The 11,238-nt window shown below is 57.6% G+C and overlaps 1 long non-coding RNA gene across 1 annotated transcript; it reads left to right on the forward strand.

Moving 5' to 3' along the window:
• Positions 1-586: 586 nt before the first annotated feature.
• On the forward strand, positions 587-3,258 carry LOC120410411. Its single transcript, XR_005602537.1, has 2 exons — positions 587-962; positions 1,958-3,258. It is a non-coding gene; the product is annotated as an uncharacterized LOC120410411 (long non-coding RNA).
• The last annotated feature ends 7,980 nt before the right edge of the window (positions 3,259-11,238 follow it).

An 11,238-nucleotide genomic window follows, 5' to 3' on the forward strand; every position in this document is an offset into this window, starting at 1 on the left:
GCCGAGGCTGGAGTGTCCCTAGGCGCTGCCTGGGAGCAAGGAATTGGGGCTGGATAGAGGGAGAAGGCTCCCTTGTGGGTGGGGGTCGCTCGTTTGGCACCCAGAGGCTGGAGGGTGGCAAAATGTCTGGGAGCCAGGCTGTAGCTCTTGGAATGCGGAGCACATGTCCCACCTTGGGACACACTGGTAGGGCTCAGGGTCCAAAGCCTGCTCCTGGAGATGCAGAAGTCTTTGTACCTGTTCATCTGTCATTTTTAGCTGGAGATCCAAATCCCGGGGGGATCTCCTTTCCTCCTCCCCCTGTATCTCCCTTCCCACCACATTTACACCCTTGCAAGAGCCTCAGAAGAGGCAGTGGGAGAAGATATTGGTTATTTAATGAAGTGCGGTTTATGGTGTTTCTCTCCTCCCTGACAGCCTCATTTCAGGCAGAGGAGTCTTCATCCTTGTTTTCCAGGGGCACTGAGGAGTTGCACTGTCAGACGCTCCGGGCTAAAACTGTTGCTGCACGGGGCTCTGGTTGGACAAGGTGCTTCTGAACCAGCAGGCCCTGGGGAGGGGCTGGAAGCGCTGCTCCGAGGTATGCAAAAGCCCCATCCCTTGTTCGGGAGACAGCGGAGCTGATTTATGACCCTCCTTCCCACGGGGCAGGGCCTGCTCGGAAAAAGCCCTCCCGCTCTTCCCGCTCGGGCATCGGGCAGTTGGGAGACAGCAACCGAGGGACCCGGGCAAGCGCTGCCGGTGCTGACGGAGGAGAGCTGGGCTGGGCAGGAGGGTGTCCCGGCAGCCTGCTGGGAATTGTTTTGCTCTCCCAACAGGCGGTGCCAGCTCTGCCGCAGACACCGGAGCGGAGAACAGCAGGGCCTTATAAGGAAGCGGAACGCGGCTCGGCCATTCCGAGGGACAGCGGGGCCCGCCGGGGCCCTGCCTCAGCGCCGGGCACCGCGGAGCCACGGAGTCCGGTACGGGGGGAAAGGTCTCCAAGGCCATCGAGTCCACGCTGGGCAGCCCCTGACAATATCCAGTCACCCTTTCCATGGGGAAATTCCTGCTGCTGCCCAACCTGAGCCTCCCCTGGCCCAGCCTGAGGCCTTGTCCTGTCCCTGTTCCCTGGGAGCAGAGCCCGACCCCCCCCCCCCCCCGGCTGCCCCCTCCTGTCAGGGAGTTGTGCAGAGCCACAAGGTCCCCCTGAGCCTCCTTTGCTCCAGGCTGAGCCCCTTTCCCAGCTCCCTCAGCTGCTCCTGGGGCTCCAGCCCCTTCCCAGCTCCCAGGTGGAGCCAAGGGATGAACACGAAGGCACAGCCGCTGCCAGCCCAGGGAGCATCACCGGGACCTCAGCCTGGGCAGGGAGGAGAAGGGAGCGAAGCTGCAAAACTGAAGGTGGAAAAGCATCCGTGAGATTTTGGAGATGGCTTTTCCACATCCTTCCCCTCACAGTGGGTACTCCATCCCACTCCTGCAGTGGGATCCATGTGCAGTAGCCAAGCATCCCATCCCATACACTCGTGAGGGCACCAGGGCCACGATGCTGGGGATGATAAGCCATCCTGCCTGAGTGCTGAGCATCCCCCTCAGGAGCTGAGCATCTGACCTTGGGGCCAGGCCTGGGTGTGGACCTCCTTGCCTTGGGTTAATCATCCCGCCTTGATCTGAGCATCCTCTCTTGGGACTGAGCATCCCCTGGCACGGAGCCCTGCAATCCCTCATCTCCTTGTGGCCACATCCCCGGCTCGTGGTGTCCCTTGCTGTCCCTGCCCCCAGGAGCATCCCCAGAGCTGCAGCTCCCGAGCCACCCGGCACGTCCCAGCGTTGTTTACTCCTCCCGTCCCGCCGCGTCGCTTCACCCCAGTGCTTCCTGGGCTGGTGTCTGAAAATAGATATTTTTAACCTTTTAAAAATAGAAAGTCTCGCAGAACAGCAGCTCCTGTTTTTCCATTCCCTGCTCATTTCATTTCAGGGAGACGGAACCCGAGCCGGGCCGCGCCGGGGATGGCGGGAAGGCGGCCCCGTAAACAGGCTCCTGCAAAAGGGGCACTGGGGAGAGCACACGTGTGCCTTGAGAGCGAAAAGAAAGGGAAGAAAGACAAGGAAAGAAAAAAAGCAACTAGAAAGGCCTGCCACTTTTCGCACGGAGCCTTATTTGGTATTTTCATGAAAAGTTATATCTTCACGCTGTAAAAAATGCCACTTATTACTCATGCTTTACTAGGTAAGTGTATTTTGCTTGGCAACAAGTGCTCTGGGGTTTTTTTCTCACTTCACTACTCCTGTACAAACTATTTCGAAGGTTTCATTAGTTTCTCCATCAGAGCTGGCGCTGCTGCCGCTGTCTGAGGGCCGGGCTGTTAAACCGAGACACAGCCGCTGTTTGTTCGGGACGTTTTCGGCCCGACCCGCGGGGCTGTAAAACCCCAGCGCGGGTGTCCTGCGGCGGGGCCCACAGGGGCCCTTTCAGCCCCGTTCCTGCCCGCCGCTGCGGCTGCCGCGGGGACACGGCTGTCACCGGTGTCACCCCGGCCCTGGCACTGCCTGTGCGTGGGCACTGCTTGTCCCACGGTCACTCCGTGGTGTGTGGGCGTCACTGTGGACATCTCCCTGTCCCGTGTCACAGAGCAGGGGTGCCACCCTATCCCCTGGTTGTTACAGGTGCGTGGATATCACCCCATCCCCATGAAGTGTATCGATGTCACCCTTTCTTCATGACCACTCTGGAAAGGTGGATGTCACCCTCTCCCTGTTGTCACTGCAGACACACGGGGGTGTCACTCTGTCCCTATACACGTGGATGTCACCAATCCCCGTGGCACTGCGTCTGCGTGGACCTCAGCCATCCTGTGGTCCATGCCACGAGTGAGTGTCACCATCACTATGCAGAGCCACCACCTCGTCCTTCCTCGGGGTCACAGCACACCCAGGGACATCACCCTGTCCCCACAGTCACAACATGCCCGTGGGTGTCACCGTGTCCCAAGGTCCCTGCAGACACACGGAATCCCCCCTTCACCACCCCTCGTGCCCCGGCGTGGGGACGGTGAGCGATGGCACAGCCCTGCCGCCCGCCCGTGCCCGTCCTGCCGGCCACCACTGCCCCAGGGCCGCCTGGCCGCGCTTCCCAGCCGCTCTAAAAGCCAGCTTTGTGTTTTACAGCCAGGCCCTCGCTTGGCACACGATTTTAATTAGAGTCTGGTTACACGGCTCGGCAGATGTGGAATGTATTTCTTAGCCCAGGTGGAATAAATCTATTGCCATAAAAACCAACCCCCCTGTTATTAAATTCTCCCTTCTAAATAGCCCAGTATTGAGATGCACGGCCCCCCCGGCCCCCCCGCCCACTCCCCCTCAATGCAAACCCTTTTCTAAGTGCTTAATGAGCTTTAATTTTATTATATTCCCTGGCTGTATGGAACCGGCTTCTGGTCCTGGCGCAGGTTCCCGGCTACCGGCCCCTCTGCGAGGGGGTGCAGGGGACTGGTCAGCCCCATGGCCGGGGTGTTTTGGGGGTGGCCACTGGGGTGTCACCCTGCCTGCAACAGAAGGGGGTGCTCGAGCCCGGGGGCGCGGCAGAGCTCAGCTCAGGGACCACGAGGGAGCATCGCGTCGTTCCCCAGGGACAGGGAGTGCCTGGGGACTGCTCCCCGCAGCTGGGAGCCCCGTGGCTCCTGGGGGAGTACAGGGACCGGCTGTGAGGGCCCAGTCACCTCAGGGCCATCCCTGCCCGTCGCGGGTCCCTTGAGGCGCACGGGATGTCCCCGGGGATCCGCAGAGGGTCTGGCTCAGTGCCACGGCCCGAGGTGACAGGGATTGTCCCGCTGGACTGTCACCGTAGTTCCAGCGGCGACACAGCGGCCCCGCCCTCGCTGGGAACGGGGCTAAACGGGGGCTCACAGCCGCCGGGGACGCTGGAGCTGGGGCACTACACCCCCTTCCCCAGGGAATTGCATCTCCTCCCCCTCCCCGCCGTGCTGTGGGTGCCCAGGCGCTGTTTGCAGAACTTTGGGGAGTTGTTTCCGTGGCTGTGGGGGTTGCACCCAGGGTGTGGATGTACATCACAACCACGGCACCACACGCTCCTGTCGTGCTAAATTTGGGGTCTTGAAGGCTTTTGACCTGTTTGTTCAAGATATTCCGCCTGCCTCTCCTCCCCCTTCTCCTCCTCCCCTGCGGCTGCTCCAGGGACCAGGTTAGTCTCTGGCTGTAGAGCCAGCGGATGTGACATCCTCCTCCAGGCCCCACCCCATCTCTTGCCAGGAACTGGGTGAAGGAGGGGCACCCCACGGAAGGGGCATCTCCTCACCCACACTCCCCTCCATCAGTCTGAGCAATGCCATGGCCAGTGGTTGGCAACTTCAAAACTCACTACAGGGAAAAAAAACCACCCAGGGAGCAGCATCTGCTTCCCAAGATCCCATCTCTCCCAGCAGGGACCACAGGCTGGAAAGGGGAGCAGACTCTGCCCTGCTGGCATCAAAGCGAGGGCTGGAGCCTAGGTCAAAGCCCTGGAGAGCTTTGTGACCCATCACAACGCTCAGCTGAGCCTCTCAAAAAGCTCCAGGATGTCTAAAAACTGAAACAGACAGGAGAGGGGGAAAAAGAGGAGGACATGGGAGAGGAGTGTGCACAAAATCCATCCCATAGGGTCACCGGGATGTCATTTCCCACAAGTCCTCCACGGACATCCCCCACTGCTCATCCCTAACCACGATGTTTGAAGAAGAAAATCCCAGGGATTTTTGCTTGCAAGAGATTCCTCCTCCCTCCCCATACCTTGGGGAAAGGGAATAAAACTGCAGGCCCTGCGAGGAGCGGAGCCTGAGCCCTCCCCACCAATTCCCAGCTGGGAGATTTGGCTGTGGGCTCCCCCAGGACTCTTCCCCCAGCTGGCCTCTCCTCTGGCCCGCTGGGTGGGAATTCACAGCCTCTTCTGTGCCAAGGAGCTGCGGATGACGTTATCCCTCCTCCCCAGACCAGGTGTGGGGAGCACGGCTGCTCCCTGGGGGTGCAGAACTCCAGCAGAACGAGGGACCATCCCCACCATGAGCAGGGACCCCCAGGCTTGGGGAGAGCACCACCCAAAGTTTGTCTCAGAGCCCCATGCAGGGATCAGGCTGCTCCGCTGCTGGAATGTCCTAAGGAAAGAGCAGGGAGCCAGAGCTGAGCTATGGCTGCCAGTCCCAGCTCTCACCATTCTCCACACCCAGCCCATCATCTCTTTGTCCTAGGAGACACCAAGTCCCCTGGGGCCAGCCAGCAGCCAAGCCAACCCAGACATCCCCATCCCGACCTGCACATGTGCTGCCTGGCCAAGGAAGAGAGGGAAAACTCAACTTTTGGGTCATGGGAAAATGATCTCACAGAGGTAATGACCAGCTAGAATGGGTTAAATTGCCAGTTCAAAGGCAAAACCTTCCTCAGGATCCTTTTGGGTGAATTAGGGCTAACCCTGGCCTTGCCAACCTGAAGGACAAAACTCTTCAGACACCAATGTGTCCCAGTCTGCACCGGAGCTGCTCAGACCTGCAGGGCAAGAGGTTTCCAAAGGCACCAAATGCCTTTTTGGGGATCATGGTCAGCTTGGGCCAGCATTTGGTGAGGCTGATACAGAAATCCAACAGCAGTCCTGTGAGCTCTTGCTTAGCAGGTCCACACTGTCTGGAGAGTTTGTCCTGGGAATTTCTATCACAGGCTGGGGGTGGCTTAGATGAAGGGCCAAGTTATAATCATCTCTAATCCACCTTTTTGTTCCTTTTGGTGATTCACATTCATCTCCAAAGGCCAATAATCCATCCTGGGAAGGCAGCAAAGTAATTTGCAGTTTTCCCTGGAAGCCTCTTGGCCCAGGTGGTGACGGCTGACAGCCGCAGCATGGACCGATGCGGCCGTGGGCATGTATGGAAAGCCTCCACCCTCGTGGAACTGGGTCTTCCTGACTTTCAGGGAAGGTCGTGGAGGGAAGGACAGTGTGCAGCTCTCCTCCGTGTCACGTCCAGGCCATTCCAGATTCCCTCACTGCACTTGGGAGGAGCAGGAGCCCACACCGGTGTCTGCGCAGCTTCTCGGGACGCGCTAAAAGCAGCTTGGAAGGGGATCAAAATTTCCATTCATTTTTCAGTGCCGATCTTCCTGCCACAGAACAGGAGCCGGAAGCCTAACGGGGTTTGGAGGAGCCTCCGTGGGTCCCTCTGCAGCCCCCTGCCAAATCCTGCAAACTTCTGCCTGGGGCAGCCCCCTGTGAGCAAAACTCCTCTTTCCCAGGTTTTCCTGTGAAAACTGCAGCCTGCAGCACTCGGCACCAAGCTAAAAACAGATGTAGAGACAGGCAGGGTAAAAAACCAAATTTTAAACCCCTAAATTTGGCCTGTCTGAATGGACACTGCCGTTGCTGGGGGGACACTTGCCCACATTTCCCAGCTAGAAAGTTTTCTTGGAGACTGGCCTGTCCATCCCTCTTTGGACCTGTGGGTTTAATACCTCACAGCTTCCCTTGTCTGGAGGCTGGAGGACGGATTGCTGAGGTTATCCTTGGGTTTAGCCCTGACTGGGGCTCTGTCCCACGGGTGTGGGTGTGTGTTCGGGGTCTGGTGCCGCAGGGCACAGCCAGGGGCTGGAGAAGCTGTCAGTCCTCCCCCACTCCAACTCAGCCCCTAAAGCTGGAAGAGGAGTGGGTCCAGGGTGCAACACAAGTGGCCAAGCTCTTTTTCCCTGCTCCTTGCCAAGGCCACCCCCTTCCACTTGGGCACATGAGCCTCAGAGGAGCTGGGTGAGAGATGTTTGCTCTGCAGTCCCTGTCCCTGTGTCTAATGGGTCCACCAGGATTATTTGCATTGTCTGTGCAGCTGGGAGGCAAAAAGAGATGTCTGGGCCAAGCAATCCCTCTTACTTCATTTTCAACTGTTTGCAAAGCCCCTGATCAGACGACCCAGATGGTGCTAAATGGCCATGAAGAACCATCAGACAGTGGGTTATTGTCGTGCTCGTTGAGTTAGATAATTGTGATGGGCCTGAACTAATTAATTTCTACCCAAAAAAGTAGCACTGAATCATGGTCTTTTGGCAACACTGGTGAGAAGGACTTGTAAGCAGTTTCCTTGGGATTTATCCAGCCTGTGCAAACAGGGATCTCTGCTGGAACTGCACACTTCCGTGGCCAAAAAACAGGGGAGCAAGAAAAGCCAGCCAGAGGGGCAGTCAGTGGCAGCAAAAGCAACTCTCCCTCATCCCACAGGGCAGGGCAGCCACGGGACAATCCACCAGCTCCTCTGTGCCATGGGTCTATCCTACCTCCTCCCTGGAGCCCCCACTTTTGGGGATGGGCAAAGGCCAGGCATCCTGCTGGACAAAAAGGGCCTCTGGAGCTGCACTTGTGCCACGCCAGTCACATTTCCTCCATCCCTCCTTTGGCTCCAGCCGCGATCTCCAAGGATTTCCCTGCTTTTCTCATCACCCCTTTCTCAGCACCCGTCTTCCAGGAAGCCAGGGGCTTTTTCCAGTGTCCGGATAGTCGTGACTTGCTGGCAAAGCTGTTCTCTGCAGGGATTTCTTCGTTTCCTGATTCTGGGGGTGTCAGTCTTTGACAAAGCTGGAGACAGGGAAATGCGATCCTATTTCCCCAGCAGAGCTTGGACAACCCACCAGATTAGGTACATCCTGAGCTGCTCCTGCATCCAAAAAGGTGAAGGAACAGGAGAAAAGAGTGATTACAGACACATTTCTGTGTGAGAAGAGACAGGAAATATTAGGACTGTTTAGTCTGGAGAGGAGACAGGTCTGTGGTGGCACGAGAACAGCCTGTGAGCCCTGCAGCACCGACAATCCTCTGGTTTCTCCATTTCTCATCCCAAAAAAAGAAAAGGATGTGCAGAGGAGAGTGGATGCGGGAGAGACGTTCGCCCAGCACAGTATGTGGGTCTCTATGGAGAGATTTTAAGGGAAATCCTATCCATTAGGGGAGAAATCCCTCCCTTTGACTGGGGGAAGGTGATATGAGAACATACATCCCAATTCATCAGGAGATGCCTAAAAATTCAAACCATCTCTAGAGCTGTGTGCTTCACACAGGACATCTGGAGCAGCACCAAACCCAACCAAACCTTCTTTTGTGTGACTGCATGTCCCTGTGGCAGAGCCCTGGTGATGCCATGACACCCCAGGCTGAGCAGTGCTCGTCACCAGCTCTCCCAGCTGTTCCTGTGGGGAGCAAGACTCCAGGAAACACAACCAAGAGGTGTTGGCTCCCCCCCAGGGAAGGGGGCTTCGTACAGATTAGGGTGGAAGTGGATATTTTGCATGACTGAAAACCCGATACAATGGAAAACAGCAGGGGCCAAGGAAGTGAGTGTAGCTGGCAATTATATAGACATATAGTTTGGAGAAGTGTTTTGACTAACCTGATGATAGAGCATGAAATAGCATGGCTCTGACGTAAAAAAGCCCTAAGACCCCGGAGGTAGAGCCAAGATTTTTGATGGTGACTTGCCATCCATCCAAGAGCACATAGCCACGGGGTAATTCTGGTTGGATGGGACCCCAGGAGGTCCCTGGTCCAACCTCTGTCTCCAAGCAGGGATAACTTCGAAGTTACATCAGGTTGTTCAGGGCTGTGTCCAGGAGAAGGCTGGGTTTCTCCAAGGATGGGATGTCCCTCCCTCTCTTGGTCCCAGTTCCAGCATTTCTGAAGGGGAAAACGTTTTTGGTGTATCTTCCAGCTGGACCAGGTCCATCCAGTCCCTGCCTGCCTGGCACTAGGGACCCAAACTGGACCCTGTGCCCAAATGCTCTCTGCAGAGACCAAGGGTGTCTCAGCACAGGCTGGACCAGCCATGGGAGATGTGGTGCACCTACTGCACTCCAAACAGACCACAGCAGGAGGACAGAGGGCTGCAGAGGGCTGGCAGGAGATGCAGGTCCCAGAGAAGAAGCAGCAGGAGGTCTGGGTCCTGCAGAAGTGGCAGGACCTGCAGAAGCAGCAGCAATCAGATCACGACCTCTCCCCAGGATTGAGAAGGGACTGTGGTGAGGCAGCAAGCGCCCCCGGCAGGGATGCTGCCTTGCACACTGCTGTGTGTCCTGTCCCCCTTGGAGCCAAGTCCTTCCCTGTGGGTGAGGTGTTGCTGTGGTCCAAGAGCATGGATGCCCCTGCCAGCACCCCAAGGAGCCCACAGCGAGCTCAGTGGAGGAGCAGTTGCCCCGCAGGGCCCAGGATCAGCCGTGTTTAACCCTCATGCAGAGGAAGGCATGGTGCCAAATCCCCTCAGTGCCACCTCAGCCCTCGGTGCGAGCCCTTCTCCGTGCAGGGCTGATGTCTCTCTGTCTTCCTGGCTGGGCTGCTGTCTGAGCCCGTGCCAGGCTGTCTCAGACAGGACATTTGATGTCCCAAAGCCCTCGGTGTCACACAAGCTGGATTTGGGTGTTTGCTGTGAGGTATTTTCCTCTCAGGGGACAGCTTCAAGGCCCTTCACGCTCCTCCAGCTTGGTGGGGCCACCAGCAGATGCTGACTTTCTGCTCATGGGTCTCGTCCACGTCAGGAAAGGCCCAGGCTGGTGGAAACGCCTCCTGATGCCCTGTGGCTGTTCAGGAGGAGCCTGTCCAGAGCAGGGGGCATCAGCCAGGTTGTGCAGAGAGGTCTTGGAGAGCTCCACCTTTTCCTCAAACCATCCATCATTGAGCTTACCACAGAATCACAGAACCACTGAGGCTGGAAAGGACCTTTAAGATCCATGAGACCAAATGTGCACCCAGCACTGCCAAGGCCACCACTGACTCATGTCCCCAAGTGCCACATCCACATGGCTTTTAAATCCCTCCAGGAATGGGGACTCCACCACTGCCCTGAGCAGCTGTGCCACCCTTTTAGGAGAAGACATTTTCCCTAATATCCGACCTGAACCTCCCCTGGCGCAGCTTGAGGCCATTTCCTTTGTCCTGTCCCTTGTTCCCTGGGAGCAGAGCCCGACTCCCACCTGGCTGCCCCGTCCTGTCAGGGAGTTGGAGAGAGTGAAAAGGTCTTTTCCAACCCAAACAATTCCACGCTTCCGTGACCATCTCTGCAGCCCCAAGCTGAGGCTGCTCCTTGCTCATGGATGTGCAAACACGGCCAGTGCTGCAGGAGATGGAAGGTCCCCCGGCACCGTGTCAGCTTTGCCCCCGAATCAACCCCGTGTTCACAGCTCGGGGTCTGCGCGGGGCGATGCCTGCGGAGGGGACGGACGCAGGGAGGAGGAGCAGGGCGAGCAGGGCCATGCCACCGACCGCGAAGTGTTGGCTTGTGCCGCGGGGCTGCTGATCCAATTAAAAGGGTTAATCCCACAGGTGCCCCGTGGAGAGAGGGGCCTCTCGGAGGTGCACGAGGGCAGGCTCCTGGGAAGGCTGGGCATCACTGGGAGTCACTGACACCGCTGCAGGGATTGCTCGCTGCCCACAGCCCCGGCCAGCCCACAGCCTGTCCCTCGGCCCCGTCACAGCCACGTGTCCCCAGCAGTGCTGCGACAGAGCTCGGCCACCAGCCCGTGTGGCCCTTGTGCGTGTTCCCAGCACTCCGACAGGATGGGCCTTTACAGTCCTGGGGGAAATGGAAATCTCTGACACCGGTAAGCCAAGGGGAGGCTGGTGTCTTCTCCCTCCCATCCCTCTGCTCTGGAGACAGGCCAGCAGAGCTGGGGGTGTCAGGGGAGAATGGAAGAGCCACATCACACAAACGGCATTTTTGGAGACTTCCCCATCTCCCTTCTTGGTGGGTGCAGTCAGCACCAAACCCTGTTTGCTGGGACCACCTTCAGTGCAAGGACAACAGCAGCAGGGGCAGAGCAAACCCTGTTCCCCCCAGAGCAGCTGCACCAGGACAATGCCATCCATGTTTCCCAGGAAGGGACCAGGCAGCACTAGCATCTCCTGGGGGGAAACTCCTTAGGATGAGATTTTTCCATCTCCACCTTGTGCTTCCATGAACCTCTCTCCAAAGAAACTCCATCCTGCACATCACTGTTAATGTCGAGGGCTCAGCCAGGAGTCCAGGGCAATGCAGCACCGGGGCGAGGAAGCTCTGTGGTCACTTCAGATGTGTGGTGTTCTCTGTACAATGTACCTCACTCTGGGCAGGAATTGCTCAGGGAGGGATGTCAGGGACCACATCCATAGAATCACAGAGTCACTGAATTGTTCTGGTTGGGAAAACCCTCTGATACCATCCAGTTCTACTGTTTCCCCAGCCCTGCCAAGGCCGCCACTAACCCACGTCCCCAAGT

Source organism: Corvus cornix, chromosome 1 (genome assembly GCF_000738735.6).
Source record: "Corvus cornix cornix isolate S_Up_H32 chromosome 1, ASM73873v5, whole genome shotgun sequence".
Lineage (NCBI taxonomy): Eukaryota > Metazoa > Chordata > Aves > Passeriformes > Corvidae > Corvus > Corvus cornix.